Below are 18,499 nucleotides of genomic sequence, written 5' to 3' on the forward strand. Positions count from 1 at the left end.
CAATTTCCTTCATCTAAAGAAAAAGAACATATGCAAAGGCAAAAATCATTTTTTTAAATGGGGGCCCATATTCATGGCAGCCTTAGATAAGGAAGGCCAAGACCTTTCCTCTTTATAGTATCATCTCTATCCTCTGACTAGAGGGTCACCAGTAGGAATAAGTCATTCAGTGCTGGTCAACTGGTACTTTTTGAATGTATGCACAATTCTGGGTCTGTAGCTAATCAGAAAGGACCTTCTCCATCCTGTGGTTAGCAGATCAGAAACAGCCACAAAATATCTATGCTTCCTCCAAAGTCTTGTCTCCAAGGCATTTCTATTACATGTTATGACTCTCTGAAAGAAGGTTCCTCAGCCTTTTTCATGTGGGGACTGAGTCAGAAGCATTTTGTGCATGCTCATAAAAACTAGGCTCACTGGCTGGTCACATGTTACATTGTTAGCACCTCGTCCCCAGAAAAGCTTTCATCACCCACCTCATGGACCTCTCCTTTGCTGTATCCCTGTTCTTATGAGCAGCAGAGGATCCTTCACCTAATGAAACAGTGTGATTCAATAGAGAGAACCTTAGTATGTTTTGAGTCAGAGGGCCTATGTTCAAATTCTATTTCTGACGGCTACTGCCTATATCATCTTAAACAAGTTACTTAATCTCTCTGGGACTTAATTTCCTCATCAGGAAAGTGGTGTGTTAGACTGGATGGCCTCTCAGAACTTTGGGTGCCATGTGGCATTCATCAGGTCCTCCACTACCATACTCCATTGACTATATTCTCATCAAGGTGGATATTCCCTCTGACGATACAGAACACAATTTATACATTCCTGTCTCCCTTGTCCATGTCCCATGTTCTCTATCAAGGATCCAACCATTATGCTGGGAGTCTCCCTTGAGTTCTTTCCCTAATCACTGGGATGGCCATAGAGCATATGGGCTGTCCATTGGTTGTCCCTTCCTCTTACCACATGACCAGCCTATCTCCTTTGTTGATCCTATAATTCTTTGCCTGTATCCTTTAGATTGTTTCTCCTTTGAAATTCCTTGTTGATATACCCTTTGACCCAGCAATACCACTTCTAGGGCTGTACTCCAAAGAGATCAAACAAATGGGAAAAGGACCTGCATGTACAAAAATATTTATAGCAGTTTTTTGTGGTGGCAAAGAACTGGAAATTGAGGGGATGCCCATTAATTGGGAAATGGGTAAACAAATTATGGCATATGAATGTAATGGAATACTATTGTGCTATAAGAAATGATGAGCAAGTGGACTTTGGGAAAACCTGGAAAGTCTTATATGAACTGATGCTGAGTGAAGTGAGCAGAACCAGGAGAACATTGTACACAGTAGCAGCCACATTGTGCAGCGATTGACTTTGATAGACTTAGCTCTTCTCAGCAATGCAAGGATCTAAGACAACTCCAAAAGACTCACAATTGAAAATGCTATCCACATCCAGAGAAAGAATTATGGAGTCTGGATGCAGATAGAAGGATACTATTTGCTCTCCTTTTCTGTTGCTATTTTGTTTCTTCTTTCTTGTGGTTCCTCCCATTAGTTCGAATTCTTCTTTACATCATGACTAATGTGAAAATGTTTAATATGAATGCATCAGTATAGCCTATATTAGATTGCATGCCATCTTGGGGAGGGGGGAAGAGAGGGAGAAAGAGAAAATTTGAAACTCAAAATCTTATGGAAGTAAATGTTAAAAACGAAAAATAAATTAATTAATTTTTAAAAAATAATGAATTCCTTAGTAAAGCAAAAAAAAAAAAAAAGAAATTCCTTGTTGATAAAAGAAGTAATTACAAAGTGAGTATCTGCCTACAAACAGGAAGCTCTTGGCACATAGTAAATATTTAATAAATGCTGTTTCAGCTGGGAAAAATTTTTTACAGCGTCTGTGATAAAGGCCTAATTTCTCAGACATGTAGAGAACTGAGTCAAGTTTATAAAAATACAAATCATTACCCCATTGATAAATGGTCAAAGAATATGAACAGGCAATTTTCAGTAGAAGAAATCCAAACTATCTATAGTCATGCTCTACATCACTAATGATTAGAAAAATGAAAATTAAAACAACCACCCCATACCTATCAGATTGGCTAATATGAAAAGGAAAGGAAAATGGTAGATGTTGGAGGGAATGTGGGAAAATTGGGATATTAATGCACTGTTGGTGGAGTTGTGAACTACTCCAGTCATTCTGGAGACAAATGTGGAACTATGCCCAAAGGGCAATCAGACTGTGCATACCCTTTGATCCACTACTAGGTCTGTATCCCAAAGAGATAAAAATAAAAGGGAAAAGGGCCTATTTGTACAAAAATATTTATAGGAGCTAAGAATTGAAATCTGAGGGGGACGCCCATCAATTGCGGAATAGCTGAACAAATTGTGATACATGATAGTAATAGAATACTATTGTGCTATAAGAATTGATGAGCAGGCTGATTTCAGAAGAACCTGGAAAGATTTACGTGAACTGATGCAAAGCGAAATGAGCAGAACCAAGAGAACATTGTACATGGTAACAGCAATATTGTACGATGATCAGCTATGAATAACTTAGCTATTCTCAGCAATATAATGATTTGAAACAATCCCAAAGGACTCCTGATAAAAAATGCTATCCACCTCCACAAAAAGAACTGATGGAGTCTGAATGCAGATGAAAACACACTGTTTTTCACTTTATCTTTCATTTTTTTCCCTTTTGATCTGTTTCTTCTTTCACAACATGACCAATACAGAAATGTATTTTACATGATTATACATATACAACTTATATCAAATTGCTTACTGTCTTGGCAGGGGTGGGGGAGAGGCAGAAGGGAAAAAAATCTGGAACTCAAAAATTTTTTTAAATGAATGTTAAAAATTGTCTTTACACGTAATTGGGACAGAGAGGCCAATTTCAATACAGTACACTGTATCCTTGTTGCATATCCTTGCTACATTAGGGCAAAATAAACCTTCTTTGTCAAATGTTGAGAAAAAAAATGCTGTTTCATTCATTCCTTTATGTGATGGAAAAAATCATTCCCAGGATTGCAGGACACTGGCATCAAGCTGACTTAGGAGAGTTGAGAAAAGAAACTAGGCAGCAAAGGTTAGAATCAGGCAGAATCCTAGATTTGGGGGAAGGTGAGGTGGTGTGCATTGGGTCTGGAGTCAGGAAGAGTTGAGTTCAAACATGTCTTCAGATCCTTTCTAGCTGTGTGACCCTAGGCGAGTGACTCAACCTCTGTCTCCTCAACTGTAAGATGGGGATAATAATAGCACCTATCTCCAGGGTTGTTGGGAGGATCAAATGAAATAATATTTGTAAAGTGCTTAGCACAGTGTCTGGCACATAGTAGGTGTTTAATAAGTACTTACTCCATTTGATTTGGAAGGCATTGTAGAGATTGTCCAATATAACCCCAGCTTAAAGCACGATTCCCTTCTATTATACCCCAACATGTTATCGTTCGGCCTCTGCTAGAAAACCTCTGATCGTAGGGTCCAAAGAAAGAATGGTTTCTGAGGCCCCTTGTTGTGTGGGCACCTGACTCCCTGGTAATCAGTTAATCAATCCTCTTAATTGTACAGACCCAAAGACATTCCTCTCCAGGAAGTAGATAACTTTAGCCACTGAAAGGCAGTTATGAAAATAAACAGTGTCATCTGTATAGGTTGGCCCAGAATGCACCCAGGCTTTACAAATTGTCCATAATCCTTCACATACATCCACTTTACGGGTACCTCATCTCAAAAGCATCAAGAAGGGCAGTGAGAATATAAAAGTTAGTTTATTTTGACTAAAAGGCATACTTGTCCAGAGACTGATGACTTTCAAACCCAACCCGATTTCTTTGAGCTCTTGGACTCTTTGTACATCAATATGCCCAGTCGTTCAGAAGAGAGTCCTTCTGTAGCCCTGTTAGTCGAACTACAGCTGAAGCAGCATTCTAAGAGCCAAGAGTCTCTCCTCTGATGACAGCTACAATGACATCACAGCCAGACATTGCTTAGTGAATTAAAGTGGCTTATAGGTTTTCCTTGCTCTTAAGAGCCTTTCTGATAAATGGCACTTGACCTGTTCCTTGTATGGTTGTAGGCAGCCCTTGGATGAGCTGATTTATTTTGGACAGGATCTGGTTCCTATTTCTCAAGAGCCTTTGGCATCTTGCTCTTCAGAAGGGTAAATTTCAGTGGGTCCTAGATTCCCTTGAGTTCTGGTCCCTTGGAGTCAAATGTCGGATACATTTCCCCTATTATCTTGAAGAGCAGAGGTGCCTGGGGCTTGTCACACTTCCCAGGTCAATGACTGTCTTGTAGCTTGAAAGAAGCTTTCATTTCTAGAGGCATTCAAAGGGGCAGCAGGAGACCTCATAATGATTGTGGAAGAGAAAAGAAACAGTCATTTCTTTAGTCTAACCTTTCCTTTAGTTAAAATCACAGAATCTTGGAAGAGGCCTCAGACTTCAGAACTATTGTAGCCAACACCTGAACAAAGATCCCCTCGACAAAATACTGGTCATGGACCCTTTACTTGTTGGAACTTTAATTCCCATCACCTCTTTTTGAGCTGGTCTGTTCCACTAACATCATTAGTAAGTTTTCCTTTACATCAAGCCAAAATCTCTTTCTTTCCACAAATCCCACCCTTTATGGCTCCAAATTCTGCCTGATAGGGCCAAGTACAACAAGTCTAATCTTTCTTCCAAGGCATCAAGTCAAGTCTGAAAGCATTTGTTAAGTGCCTACTATGTCCTAGTTCAGGGGTGGGGAACCTGTGGCCTTGAGGCCACATGTGGCCCTCTAGGTCCTCAAGTGTAGCCCTTGGACTGAATCCAAACTCCATAGAACAAATCCCCTTAATAAAAGGATTTATTCTGTAAAACTTGGACTCAGTCAAAAAGCCATACCCAAGGACCTAGAAGGCCACATGTGGCCTTGAGGCTGTGGGGACCTAGATAGTGTGTTAAGGGCTGGGAAATATCACTCCAGATACTTGAAAACTTAGACTTTCGACTAAATATCTCCAGAATGCAAATCTTCTCTTCCTCAGACTAAATATCCCCAGTTCCTTCAATGTTCACATCTTCATATGGCATGATCTTAAGGTCGTTCACCATTTTGATCACCCTACTCTGAACATTCTCTGGCTATTCAATGTGCTGCCCCAAAGATGGTGCCCACAGTGGAACACAATATTCCAGATGCAGTCTAACCAGGCCAGAGTTCAGTGGGCCAATCATCTCCCTCATTCTCGATACTATCTTTCTTAATAGTATAAAATCACATTAACTTTCTTAGCTGCCATATTATACTATTGGTTCACATTGAAGTTTTTGTGCACTAAAATTCCCAGATATTTTTCAAACAAACTACTATATATAGTATCTAAGTAGAACATTCAATGTTACCTAATGATTGTTTCTCAATCTTGTATTTTTATTGTTGATTCTTTGGGGAAGCTGGGTGGTATAGTGGGTAGAGCGTTGGGCCTGAAGTCAGGAAGACCTGAGTTCAATTCTAGGCTTAGACACTGACTGTGTGACCCTGGGCAAGTCACTTAATCCTGTTTGCCTCAGTTTCCTCATCTACAGAATGAACTAGAGAAGGAAATGGCAAACTACTCCAGTATCTCTGCCGGGAAAACCCCAAATAGTGTCATGAAGAGTTGGACACAATTGAATAAAAATAGTATCTAGCTACATTTCCCACATCTTATGCTTGTGAAATTGATTTCTTGAATCCAAGTGTAAAACTTTACATTTATTTCTACTAAATTCCATTTTGTTCAATTTTACCCAACATTTTAGTCTAACATATTTTCTTGATCCTGTCATCTGACTCATTGATTACCTAAGAGAAATGTGCTATGTGTTTATCCAAGTTACTGATTAAAATATTAAACTTGCTGAGGTCTAACAGATACATTCCACTAGAGGCCTTCCTTGCTGACAGCAAGCCATTAATTATTATTTATGGGTTCTAGTCATTAGACCAGGTTAGAATTCATCTAACTGAAGTATTGTGTGGTCCACATCTCTCCGTTTTGTCCAAAAATACCATGAGAAACTGTTAAATGTTTTGCTGAAATGTAAGTAAACTATATCAAAAGTATTTACTTGATGTATTGGTAGTTAGTAATCCTGACAAGATGAGGAATGAGATTAGTATCAACCCCTAATTTATATTCCAAAGAAAACACAGATTCTGGGTTACAATCCTGTTTTTACTCTAGTAGTAACTCTGCAGTGGAATGGTCATTTATCCCCACAATCTTCCCATCGTTTCTACCTTAGCACCCATTTATCCTGATTGGTCAGAATCGGGTTCAGAAGAGCAGTTCCCTCCATTTTTCCTTTTCCTTTTGAGTAATGAAATGATCAGTTAAGGCAAGTCAAGAATTTGCCAACTGCTTTGTTCTTGGCAGGGAGAGATTTCTACTAGATAGTAGTAGTTCTAGTAGATGTCTTGATAATTGAAGTCCTTCGCCACACTGCTGTATCATTCTCCCATGCCAGGCTTATAATCTGGTGCCTGTATTATAATTCAATGACAACATTGCTTCTGTGATAATAATAGCTAGCATTTATACCGCGCTTTAAGGCTTACAAAACACTTAACAAATATCTCGATTGATCTTCACAACGATCTTGGGACCATAATTATGCCTATTTTATAAAAAAACTGAGGCAAATAAAGGTTAAATGATTGCCAAAGGTCCTACAGTTAATAAGTATCAGAGGCAGGATTTGAACTTGGGTCTTCTTGACTCCAACTCCAATATTCTATCCACTCTACCACCTAGCCACCTTGATGATGTTCACCCAAATACCCTCCACCAGACTACATCCCTCCCCCAAAGGGAGAGCCCTGTGGTTTGTTGATGCCCTCATTTGAGTGTTTGTTGTTGTTGAGAGTTGTTTCAGTTGTGTCCAGCTCTTCATGACCCCTTTTGGGGATTTTCTTGGCAAAGATACTGGAGTAGTTTGTCCTCATTTTACAGATGAGGAACTGAGGCAAACAGGGTGAAGTGACTTGCCCAGGGTCACACAGCTAGTAAGTGTCTGAGGACAGATTTGAACTCATGAAGAGGAATCCAGTGCTGTATCCACTATGCTGCCTCACTGTCTCCAACAAGCCTTCAGTGCCTCCTGTTTGCAAGGTGCTGTTCTAGGTGCTGGGGATACAAAGACAAATAATGAAAAACATCAAGATTATTATTATTTCCTATATCGAAAAACATTGGTGAATATGATCATTTGCTTTGTTGTGGTTGCGTCATTTCAGTCATTCTCTATCCCTTGTGCTCCCTTGCTGCCCTACGTGAGTTTATCTTCTTAATACATTGTGCTTCGCCTCCTCTTCCTATTCTGTATATTATACCTTTCTGGAGCCATAGTGTGGTCCTAGATCCCCTACCACCAACTTAGTGATAGTCATAAAGTCAGATTTGCCTTCTAAGATCAGATCACCTGGCTTCTTATCCAGACTTAGTGTGCACATACGGAAATATATCTGAGGTCTTGGGTTGTTATTGGTAGCTCTTTTTTGGCTTTTAACTCCTGTTAATTTTTGCCTATCTTGACTCCTATTTTTTCCTGTAAGATAGCTGCTGTCTATGTTATTTAACTTGGTAGATCTATGGACCCAATTTTTTCCCATTTTCTTTTTAGTTTAACACCCTTTATTAGATTTGCAAGATTCCAGTTAAATATGTGCTTGCCAGCTTTATTAGGTACACTCTATCCCTGCCCAAGAACCCATACCCCGCCAGCCACAGTATTTTAAGTTGTGATGGAAAAATCCAAATGCTGTTCTCAAAAATTATCTTCTTAACCAGCTGTTGACATCTCAGTGAGTTCATGTAGAGTAACTGCATAGGATCCTCAAGAGATCGGATTATTATTAGCCATAATAATTTGTTTTCGAAAATTTATTATCTAATTCATTTACACACTTTATAAATCCTTTTTCTATTGTTGGCTGACTAGTATACTCTTGTATGTCGTAATATTTTGAGGCTCTAAAAGGACATAATAGTGATTAATATTGAACTTCTTTTGTCCTTAGACCAACTGGGAGAACATCCACATCGCCTGTTTTTGTTTACCACCAATCTACAAAAAAATGAATCTAAAATGGTGCTGCTTTTTGATGAGGTCCCAGTGAGAAATATCATAATAGTTTCCTTCTTAATGAAATGAGAGTATTAGTTGGTCCTTAAAGTCTATTCTATCTCGAAAATTCTATGCATAGAATTCTTAATGAAATAAACCTGTTGAGATTGTCTTATTACAAACATGAGCTTCTTCAGTAACAAGCCCCCAGTACACCTAGAGATGTCTAATGGTCATTGTCATACTCTGAGAGCTACCACTCTATCCCAGAGAACAACTGAAAGACCTAGGGCCACATGGCCAGCTCAAGTGTTTTATGGGTAATGGTTGAAGCCACTAGAAATTATATTATTGCTCTGATCAAAATAACATTATGTCCTTTTAGACTCTTGGGCCTTAAAATATTAGTATTTTAATTAACCAGCAATAGATAAAAGGGTTTAATAACAATAGCTAACATTTATACAGTGCTTTAAAGTTTACAAAATCCTTTATATAAGTTATCTCATTTTATTCACATAACCCTCTGAGGTAGGGACTATGACTATCTCTATTGTGTAGGTCAGAGGTTCCCAAACTTATTTGGCCTACCACCCCCTTTAAAAAAAATTGCTCAGCACCCTCCTGGAAATCTACTTTCTCTAACCCTTTAATGAATTTTTTAAAAAAAATTTGCATCATTTCAAAATTTTTTTTAAATGACCCATCTTAAATTTAATAATTTATTGTAAATTTGTGGGGTTTTTCTTGCATGGAAATTTTGATGATGCAGTATTGCATCATATAACCATATAGTATCATATTGTAAACAAGTCACTCCTCACATATATTCCTGCCAATGCATGCTGGACTTTCTGACAATAACACACACACCTGCCAACACTTACTTGTTAAGACCCGTCGGCCAACTTGATTATTGATTCGGTTGATTATAACTTGCATTTTGTATGTTTATTTAGAAAATAATATAATCACTACGACTTTAACTCTGTTATACAACAGATGATAACATGTACAAAGAGTTTTTCAAAATTTTCTTCTCTTCTTTCCTTATGCTTCCACTGCCCCCTTATTTTTGTTCAATGCCCCACAACTGTGCCTGAGGCTACTACTGCCCCCACCCAGATCATTCCAGCATCCCCCCAGATAGCAATATTGCCCACTTTGGGAATCTATGTTCTCAAACTGAGGCTGATAGAGATTAAGTAACATGCCCAGGGTCCCAAAGCCATTAATTATGTGAGGTAGGATTTGAAATCAGTTCTTCCTAATTCCACGTTCAGCATTCTATCTATCATACCCCCTAGCTGCCTTCTTTAAAAAATTGTAGTGGAATTAGACGTTAACATTTTGAAAACAAATTATCATGGACATTCTTGGCTCCAACCTACCTTTCCAGCCTTGTTTCACATTACCCTTCCAGGCCTTCACTATATTGCTTGATAGTTCTCCTTGGAAGTTTACACATTTCCCCTTTCTCCCCCTATACTCTCCTGTGCTTGGAATGGATTCTCTCTTCATCTTTGCCCTTTGAAATGTCCATCTTTCTTCAAGGTCTGACTCAGATGTCACCTCCTGTTTGAAACCTTCCTCCCCAGGCATTGCTGCTCCTCTTCCCAACACCATCTAGTTTTACCTGTGTGTGTGTTATGCCTCTTCTACGTCCCTTGGTAGACCAAAAGTGTTTTAAGAGCAAGTTCTGATTGATGTTTGTATCCCCAGTGCCTAGCATGCAGCCAATACTTAATAAAGTTTGTGTTGAACTGTCAGTAATACTGGTGAGCTCTCGTTCATGCCCTTGACCAGACCATCCTCCCCTTTCTTTACGCTTGCCTGTATTCACGTCTTTCCAGGTAGTTGCTGATTTCTAGCTTTCTTCAGTTCCCCTTCTTCCCATACTCTGATAATACAAGTTTACAGTTATTCTAGATAATATAGTTTATTTACAGATTGTACAAATCTTCCCCCCCTCCCCTCAGCAGAGTCAAAGCAGGGAAACAAAATGCTATACAAATTGATGGAAGGAATCTTTCAGGGAGCATGAGGAGCCGTGGAAGAAACTAAGCCAGCTCTCTCAGGTTGGGCTTATGGCAGTCCATATTTAATGGTAAATTGTAACTGTGGAGTCAGAGTTATTCATAAATGTATACCCAGGGGTGTAAAGAGCTCTAATATATGAACTGACTTTGGAGTAATATGTAATATGCTTAATGTAACATTGCAACCAGGGGAGCTATTTTTTAAGAATAAAACAACTGGAGAGTGTAAATATCATTAATACAGAATGAGTGACGTGGAAGTTCTCAATGAACAGGGGATTTTCTCACTCTGACAGACAATTGCAAGGGGACTTTGCTGCTAGCCACTCATGTTTTTAAAAAATTCATTTAAGATGGAATTCATTTGAAATAAGCCCCACTGGGACTGGGAGGTGGTGGAGGCTTTTGAAATATTGTTCTCACTTTGCTCGGGACCCCGAGAGAGCAGCAGCCACTGGTCACCAAGGCAAACTGGAGGAAGCAAAGTGAGTCCAGCGGCTCTTTCAGGTGAAGCCATTGGCTTTTGCAGGAATCATTCAGACAGCTCAAATGAAAAATAAATATTGAGATCCTTATTGTTTAAATGGACAGTTGCTCCATTCTCCCTGACTTCTCTAAAGTCTTTGGGAGTAGGTGTCCAGTAGAAGTCCTGGGTTTAGTCCTGGACCACCACTGGGCAACCAAAGTCTAGATGCAGGGGTGGGGAACCTATGGCCTCAAGGCCCCATGTGGCCCTCTAGGTCCTCAAGTGCATCCCTTTCACTGAATCCAAACCACAGAACAAATCCCCTTAATAAAAGGATTTGTTCTGTAAAACTTGGACTCAGTCAAAAGGTCACACTGAAGGACCTAGAAGGCCACACGTGGCCTCGAGGCCGCAGGTTCCCCCACCGCTGGTTTAGAGCCTTAGAGGATCCAGAATTGGCATCTCTATTCAGCATTTGGGTCTGTCTGCACATGCTAGACCCTGGTCACCTCAATGGAGGTCCCCTAGGTCCAGGACTTCTACTGGATACCCATAGCCAAAGACCACAGAGGATTCAGGGAACAGGGTGGCTATCTTTATTCAAAAATAGCTGTTCCATACCTATTTGCACTTGCATTTTAAGGATGGAGGAGAACTCACTCAATCTGTTGATCCAAAGAAGAAGCTCCATAGAACTATGCAACACTGACCATTGGTACCAGTGATTTCATTTTCTTTCCTCCCTGGGTGTCAGACTATTAATAATTCATGTTGGGTGAACTGTACATTCTATGCCACCATGAACAACTTAGTTGCAGGACATGTGATTATTAATCTATTTCTCCCAAAGTTAGGGAGGCAGAGGAGGAGAGACCTATAGAGTCACAGGCTCCTTAGAAGGATTCCCTTTCTATGGTAATTAGAGCACCAACTCTAGAAAAGACCTCAGCATCTTAAGTAGCCCCTTCATCTCTAAGCATGACTGGTCCTTTTCTCCAATATTTTGTAGGTGATTTCTTCAAGCTATCCAAGGATAAGTCCAGGATTTAAAACATATTTTGAAGTCACTTGGTTTACCCTTCTATTTTGTCTAGATAATGCTTCTTGCCATGTTTTGGGTTCACAAGCTCATAGATCTACAGCAAAAGGCAGACTTTCAGCTCATCTGGTCCAATCTTCTCACTTACTAGTTGAGGGAACCAAAGCCCAGAGAGGTCACACTGACCAGAAATGAGGGAGCCAGGATTTGCCTCCAGGGCAGCTAGGTGGCTCAGTGGATACAGGGCCAGCCTCAAGTCAGGAAGATTCATCTTCCTGAATTCAAATCTGGCTTCAGATACTTACTAGCTGTCTGACCCTGGGCAAGTCACTTAACTCTGCTTTCCTCAGCTACCTCATTGTAAAATGAGTTGTAGGAGGAAATGGCAAACCACTCCAGTATCTTTGCCAAGAAAATCCCAAATGGGGTCAGACATGATGGAAATAACTGAATAGCAACAACCTCTGACCCAATCCAGTGTTCTTTCCATAGTACCACATGGCTAAGCAGGGTTCAAGATTAGTTGGTACCATTTGAATAATGGCCACAACTAACATTCATATACTGTTTTGAGGTTTGCAAAGCATTTTATAATAACCCTTGTTGGAGAGAGGCTGCCATTAATTAATTAATTATTAATATTAATTAATTGATGATTATATAATACATAGTCATATAATGTATTATATATTATTATATAATTATTAATTATTAAATCACATCAATAAATTATATCAATTTATTAAATATTAATTTAACAGATAAGGAAATGTGTGTGTGTGCGCGCGCGCATATGTGTGAGTAAGATAAGGCCTGGAGTAAAACAACTAAAATTGATCAATGTGGGAGAAAAAGTGCCATGTAAATTAACAATTATACTATTGCAAGGATAGTGGAACAGAGAAATTGTATCGCGTAGTGAGATCATGTTTTTAGCTGATAAGAGCCCACAAAAGTTGTGTACACTTGTTCTCTTACATAGCAAAACAAGTTGGTTTTGGTCTGGATCTATGATATCAACGGCACAGGAAACAATGTGGAAATTCCTTCCACTCAAAGATTGTCAGTCAATCAACAACCATTTATTAAGCACCTACTATGTGCCAGGCTCTGTAGCGATGGGCATGCAAAGAAAGGTAAAAACCAATTCCTGCTCTCAAGGAGCTCACAATCTAGTGGAGGAGACAGCATGCAAACAACTATATACAAACAAGATAAACTGAATGCAAGCAGCAGAGAGAAGGCACTAGAATGAAGAGGGTTTAGAAGGTGGGGTTTTATATGGGACTTGATGGAAGCCTGGAGACTGGGATGAGGAGGGAGAGCATCGTAGGCATGGGGAAGAGCCAGTGAAAAATGCCTGGCTTTAGGAGATGGAGTGTCTTATTTAAGGAAAAGCAGGGATTGCAGAGCACATGGAAAGAAGGGGTGTGGACTGGAGTGTTACATGTAAGAAGACTGGAAAGGTAGGGAGAGGTTGGGTTATGGAGGGCTTTGAAAACCAAACAGAGGATTTTATATTTTGTCCTGGAGGCGATAGATGCTGCTGGAGTTGAGTATGGGGGTTACCTCTGTAATTTATAGTTTCTGTGCCTGGAGAACATAAGGGCTAAGTGGCTTGACCGGGTGGTCTGTCAGAGGCAGGAATCTAAGTCTTCTTGTCTCTAAGGCCCACCCAAAGGTCCCTTATACTATCTTGCCTCACACTAAAAAGAGATAAAATAAGAATGTTTTGCTTCTGGTGTGCTGCCAACGGCCAAGGACTCCTGGCCTATGGAAGATGCTCATTCTGCTCTGACTCTTTTCCCACCTCAGGGATGTGGTGTGGTACAGTGGGAAAAGGCACTGGACTTCAAGTGGAAGGGTCCAGGTTCAAATCCTTTCTCTACCATTTATTGTTTGTATGAGTATAGGCAAGCTACAGAATCTCTCTGGCTATCAGCTGACCCTTCTGTAAAATGAAGGGTATTGGACTGGATGGCCTTGGAAGTCTGCAAATGCAGCTCTAAACCTTGGGTCCTATGGACTCCACTTAGCTTTGAAAATGTTTTTATCTTCTTCCTTCTTGCTATGTCTTCTATGATTGGTTATTTACCCATTTCCTAGCTTCCTCTTGCCTCTGGTAAGGGTCATTCTAGGCTTTGTTGTTGTTCAGTCATTAAGTTGTGTCTGACTCTTTGTGACCCCATATGGGGTTTTCTTGGCAAACATACTGGAGTGGTTTGCCATTTCCTTCTCCAGTACAATAAGGCAAACCCAGGCTTATACAGCTAGCTGAGTGAGGGCAGATTTGAACTTGGGTCTTCCTGACTCCCGGCCCAGGGTTCTATCCACTGAGCCACCTAGGTGCCTCCCATTCTAGCCTATCAATCCCAAATATTTCTGCCTAATACATGTCTTTTCTTCTTCCTAATCACTTGCTAGGTTTTACCTTCACACTTAATAATCATAATGGCTAGGAAATCCATTAGAATGAGCTCTATCAAGAAACAAATATAAAGAAGGGCAAAGGATGTAACATAGAAAGAGCAGCCCTTCTTTGGTGTCTGCTTTGGTCCCAGAACCATGGAATGTTATTATTGGGCTGAACCCCAGCATTCGTTTTAGTCCACCCTCCTGGATTTTAAGCCCAACAGGCCTTTCTACAATGTCCCTGACATACTCTGCTCCACCCCTTCCAGGGATGGGGCCTGTTTTCTAGCACATCTTCCTATCTGCTTACCTTCAGCTTTCACCGGCCCCCAAGTAAGGCTGAAGAGCCTAAACCAGGGATGGGGAACCTGCGGCCTCGAAGCCTCATGGCCCTCTAAGTCCTCAAGTGTGGCCCTTTGACTGAATCCAAACTTCACAGAGCAAATCCCCTTAATAAGAGGATTTGTCATAAGGCTACACCAAGGACCTGGAAGGGCACATGTGGTCTCGAGGCCGCAGGTTCCCCATCCCTGGCCTAAACCCTTTGCAAAAATTCCTTGTCTAGAGCTATCGACATCTTTTTATGTCAACCCCCAAGTTGTTCACTTGTGAGTGGAAGGCAAACATACAATATGTAATAGTCTTTAAAGTCCTTTGATTCTTCCTCCTTTTAGTCTTAGCAGAGAGGTCCAAGAGGCATGGAACTCCCTTGGAATATTGTAGTTCCAGACTCCCTTAGCTATTCAGCACATATGTAAGTATAGATTTTGTTTTATTTTTGTATTTTTTTAACTTTGTAAACTCAGGTTCCAGGAAGAAGTCAAGAGAGGAGAGGGATGCAGGAACATGGAGATCATTTACTTTTACAGCCTGTTCCTGAACCTTCACATTCCAACCAAAGGATTGTTTTTAAGTAATAGAGTGAATCTGGGGAATAGCAGCTAGTATTTATAGAATGCTTGGGAAGGGCAGAGCACGTTACAAATGTCGTCTCATTGGATCCTCACAACTATCCGAGGAGGAAGCTGCTATGATCATCTTCATTTTTATGGACGAGGAAGCTGAGGCCAGATGAGGTTAAGTGACTTGACAAGTCACACATCTAGTAATTGCACGAGGCTGGACTGGAATTTGCATCTTCCTGACTCCAGGTCTAGCGTGGTCCCTGGGTGTTTTCAAGCACTTCCCCCATCCCTGTGCCCCAGTGGTTGTGGTGTGTGAAGAGTAACAAAAGGCGTCTTCAGTCTGGTTGCTTGATATTTTCATCAGTGTTGTCTTCAGAAGCAAATTAAAAAGGAACCCGCCAAGAAGAAATACTTGTCAACCAGTAATTATCCAGCATATTCTTCAGGCAATTGGAGGCCGCTAGGTGGTACAGTGTATAGAGCACTGGACCTGGATTCAGGAACACCTGAATTCAAATTCTGCCTCAGATATTTATTAGCTTTGTGACTTTGAGAAAAATCATTTAGCCTCTCTACCTCAGTTTCCTCATTTGTAAAGGATAATAAATGTAGTCCCCCCCTCTCTGGGTTGTTATGAGGATCGAAGGTGCTTTGCAAACCATTTAGTGCAGTATAAATGCTGGCTGGAGGGCTAGGTTTTGATACTACCACCACTCCTTCCTTTGGCCTCAGGAAGAAGTGTTCTTTCTCTTCTCTGGGGCAAATCTCTCCTTTCATCTCTGCCCTGGATTTCACCTCCTCCAGTCTCTACTGTAATAGTCTCGTGAACTCCTTTACCTTCCTCACTACCCACCCACTCTCTGATTCCTTTCATGTAATTACTTTTCCTGGCTACTAAAATCTCTCTCAAAGGTCACCAGCGGCCTCGATTACTCAACGTAAGGCCTCTACTTAGCTTTTACCCTTCTTGACCCTTCTTCAGCATCTGACAAGGTTTACTAACCCTTATTGGAAATCCTTTCTTGACTTCTGTATCATTTCATTGTCCTGATTCTCCTGCTGCTTGGATCACTTTTTAATTTCTTCCTCCCGGCCCCCTAAGAAGAGCCGTTCCTTGATGTTCTATGCTAAGCCACTTTTGCTTCTATCCCTCTACATTTTCCTTCAGTAGACGACTTCTAAATCTACATCTCCCAGCCCTTAACACTGACCGTGTCCCAGATTCAAATCTACTTCATTCCCCCCAATGCACTTCTCCTCCCAACATCCTCATTTTCTGTCGATGGCACCACCATCATCCCCGGCATCCAGGCTTGAAATTTGTAAACCCTCTGACTTCTTCCTTCCCACACCTCTCCCTCTCACTCTTCCCATTACAAAGCCTTGTTGATTCTCGTTCACTCAGCTCTTCCCTTCCATTTTGAATGCTGTAATCTCAAATGAGGTGCTTATTCTTGGAATAGCCTTTTAACCAATCCACCTGCTTCTAATATCTCCACTAATCTAATGGATATACTAATGCAAGATTCATTTGGCAAATTCAGGTTCTGGTCATAGACTATGGCTTTAAAGGTCCTTTAAGGTCACATGGAGAGGAATCCATCCTACACATCCTTAAAAGTAATCAGTTAGTTTTGCTTCAAGACATCCAACAACAGGAAAGTGCCTGCCTCCTAGCTGAGTGCTTGGAAGTCTTCCCTTACTTTGGGCTGAAATAAGCCTTTCTACAGCTTCCTTCTACTGCCCTAGTTCTATTCTCTGGATCCGAACAAAATGTTTAATTGCTCTTCCACACAACAGATCTTTAGATTGTGTTGTTGTTCAGTTGTTTCAGACTCTTCATGACCCCATTTGGGGTCTTCTTGGCAGATACTGGAGTGGTTTGCCATTTCCTTCTCCAGCTCATTTTACATATGAGGAAACTGAGGCAAACAGAGTTAAGTGACTTGCCTGGGGTCACACAGCCAGTGAATGTCTGAGGCCAGATTTGAACTCGGGAAGATGAGTCTTCCTGACTTCAGGTTTGGCACTCTATCTACTGCACCACCTAGCTGCCCATTCTTTAACTACTTGAAGACAAATGTCTTGTCCCCTTACCCTGAAGTCTTTTCTTCTCTGGTATAAATACCCCTAGTTCCTTCAATCAATCCTCACATGGCTTAAATTTTAAAATATTTTAAATTTTATTTTATTTTTAATTTATAGAATAGGAAACAAAAGGGAAAAAATTTACATGACTTTTAAAAAATTGTTGAAATAATTGATTTTATTAGTGCTAAAATTTACATTTTTAACTCACTGAGTTCAGGAAATAGATGAACCTGTTGCCTAAATGAACTTTTGATGTGTAATTTACAGCTCATAGCTATTGTCTCCTAGCTCTGCTCCTGATTACTTGTTTAACAATTGACTTCCCTTCTCTGTAAACTGAGGGAGAGGCATCCCACGATCTCTAGGCCTCTTCCAGCTCCATGTCCTTCCTTTGGGCCTGGGGACTTGAACTCACTGAGGTCACCTTCGTGCTCTCGTTAACTCCTGTATCTTGGGTTTCAAAGGCCTGTTTATTCTTCTTGTTCTATCCTTCCTCGTCTGAAGATGATTCTCCTTGGGGAAAACACATACACACACACAAACACACACACACACACTCACACACACACACACACACACACACACACACACACACACACGCAAACGCAAAAAAAGGGCTTGACAGGTCTACCTTCTTTTTTATCTTTACCCTCCCATTCACCTCAAGGAGCAATCTCACTTGTTATTTTTTTTTCTTGCTCTTGTCCTCAATGTAGGCAGACTGGGTTTAGATTTAAAGCTATAAGGGTTCTCGGAGGTCATTTAGTGCAGCATCCTCATTACACAGATGAGAACACAGAGGCCCAAGCAGGGGAACGGATTTGCCCAAGATAACATGGTAAGTGGCCAAGCCAGGTTCATATATAGGACTTCCAACACCAAATTCAGCATTCCACCGATTTCTGCATCCTTATCATTCATTACAAGCTCCAGCTTATTCTGAGATTAGTGTTCCTGCCAAGCTCAGATGACCACTGGGATCAGGGCTGGGCCTGTGATTTCATTGGTATTGGGAACTCTCAGATGAGCAAATTCCCTTAACAAAAACAGCTGGGTATCTTCTCAGAAAGAGGCGGCTAGCTGGCTCAGTGGATAGAGAGCTGGGCCTGGAGTTGGGAAGACCCAAGTTCAAATCTAGTTTCAGATACTTATGAGCTATGTGATCTTGGCTAAGTCATCTGTTTACCTTCATCCACTGGGGAAGGAAATGGCAAACCACTCCAGTACCTTTGCCAAGAAAACCCCACGGACAATATGGTCTAGGGGTGGGGAACTTGCAGCTTCAAGGCTATATGTGGCCCTCTAGGCCCTCAAATGCGGCCCTTTGACTGAATCAAAACACAGAACATATCTCCTTAATAAAAGCTTAATGTAAAGCTTGGTCAAAAGGCCACACCAGAGGACCTAGAGGGCCTCATG

Source organism: Trichosurus vulpecula, chromosome 5 (genome assembly GCF_011100635.1).
Source record: "Trichosurus vulpecula isolate mTriVul1 chromosome 5, mTriVul1.pri, whole genome shotgun sequence".
Taxonomy (NCBI): Eukaryota; Metazoa; Chordata; class Mammalia; order Diprotodontia; family Phalangeridae; genus Trichosurus; species Trichosurus vulpecula.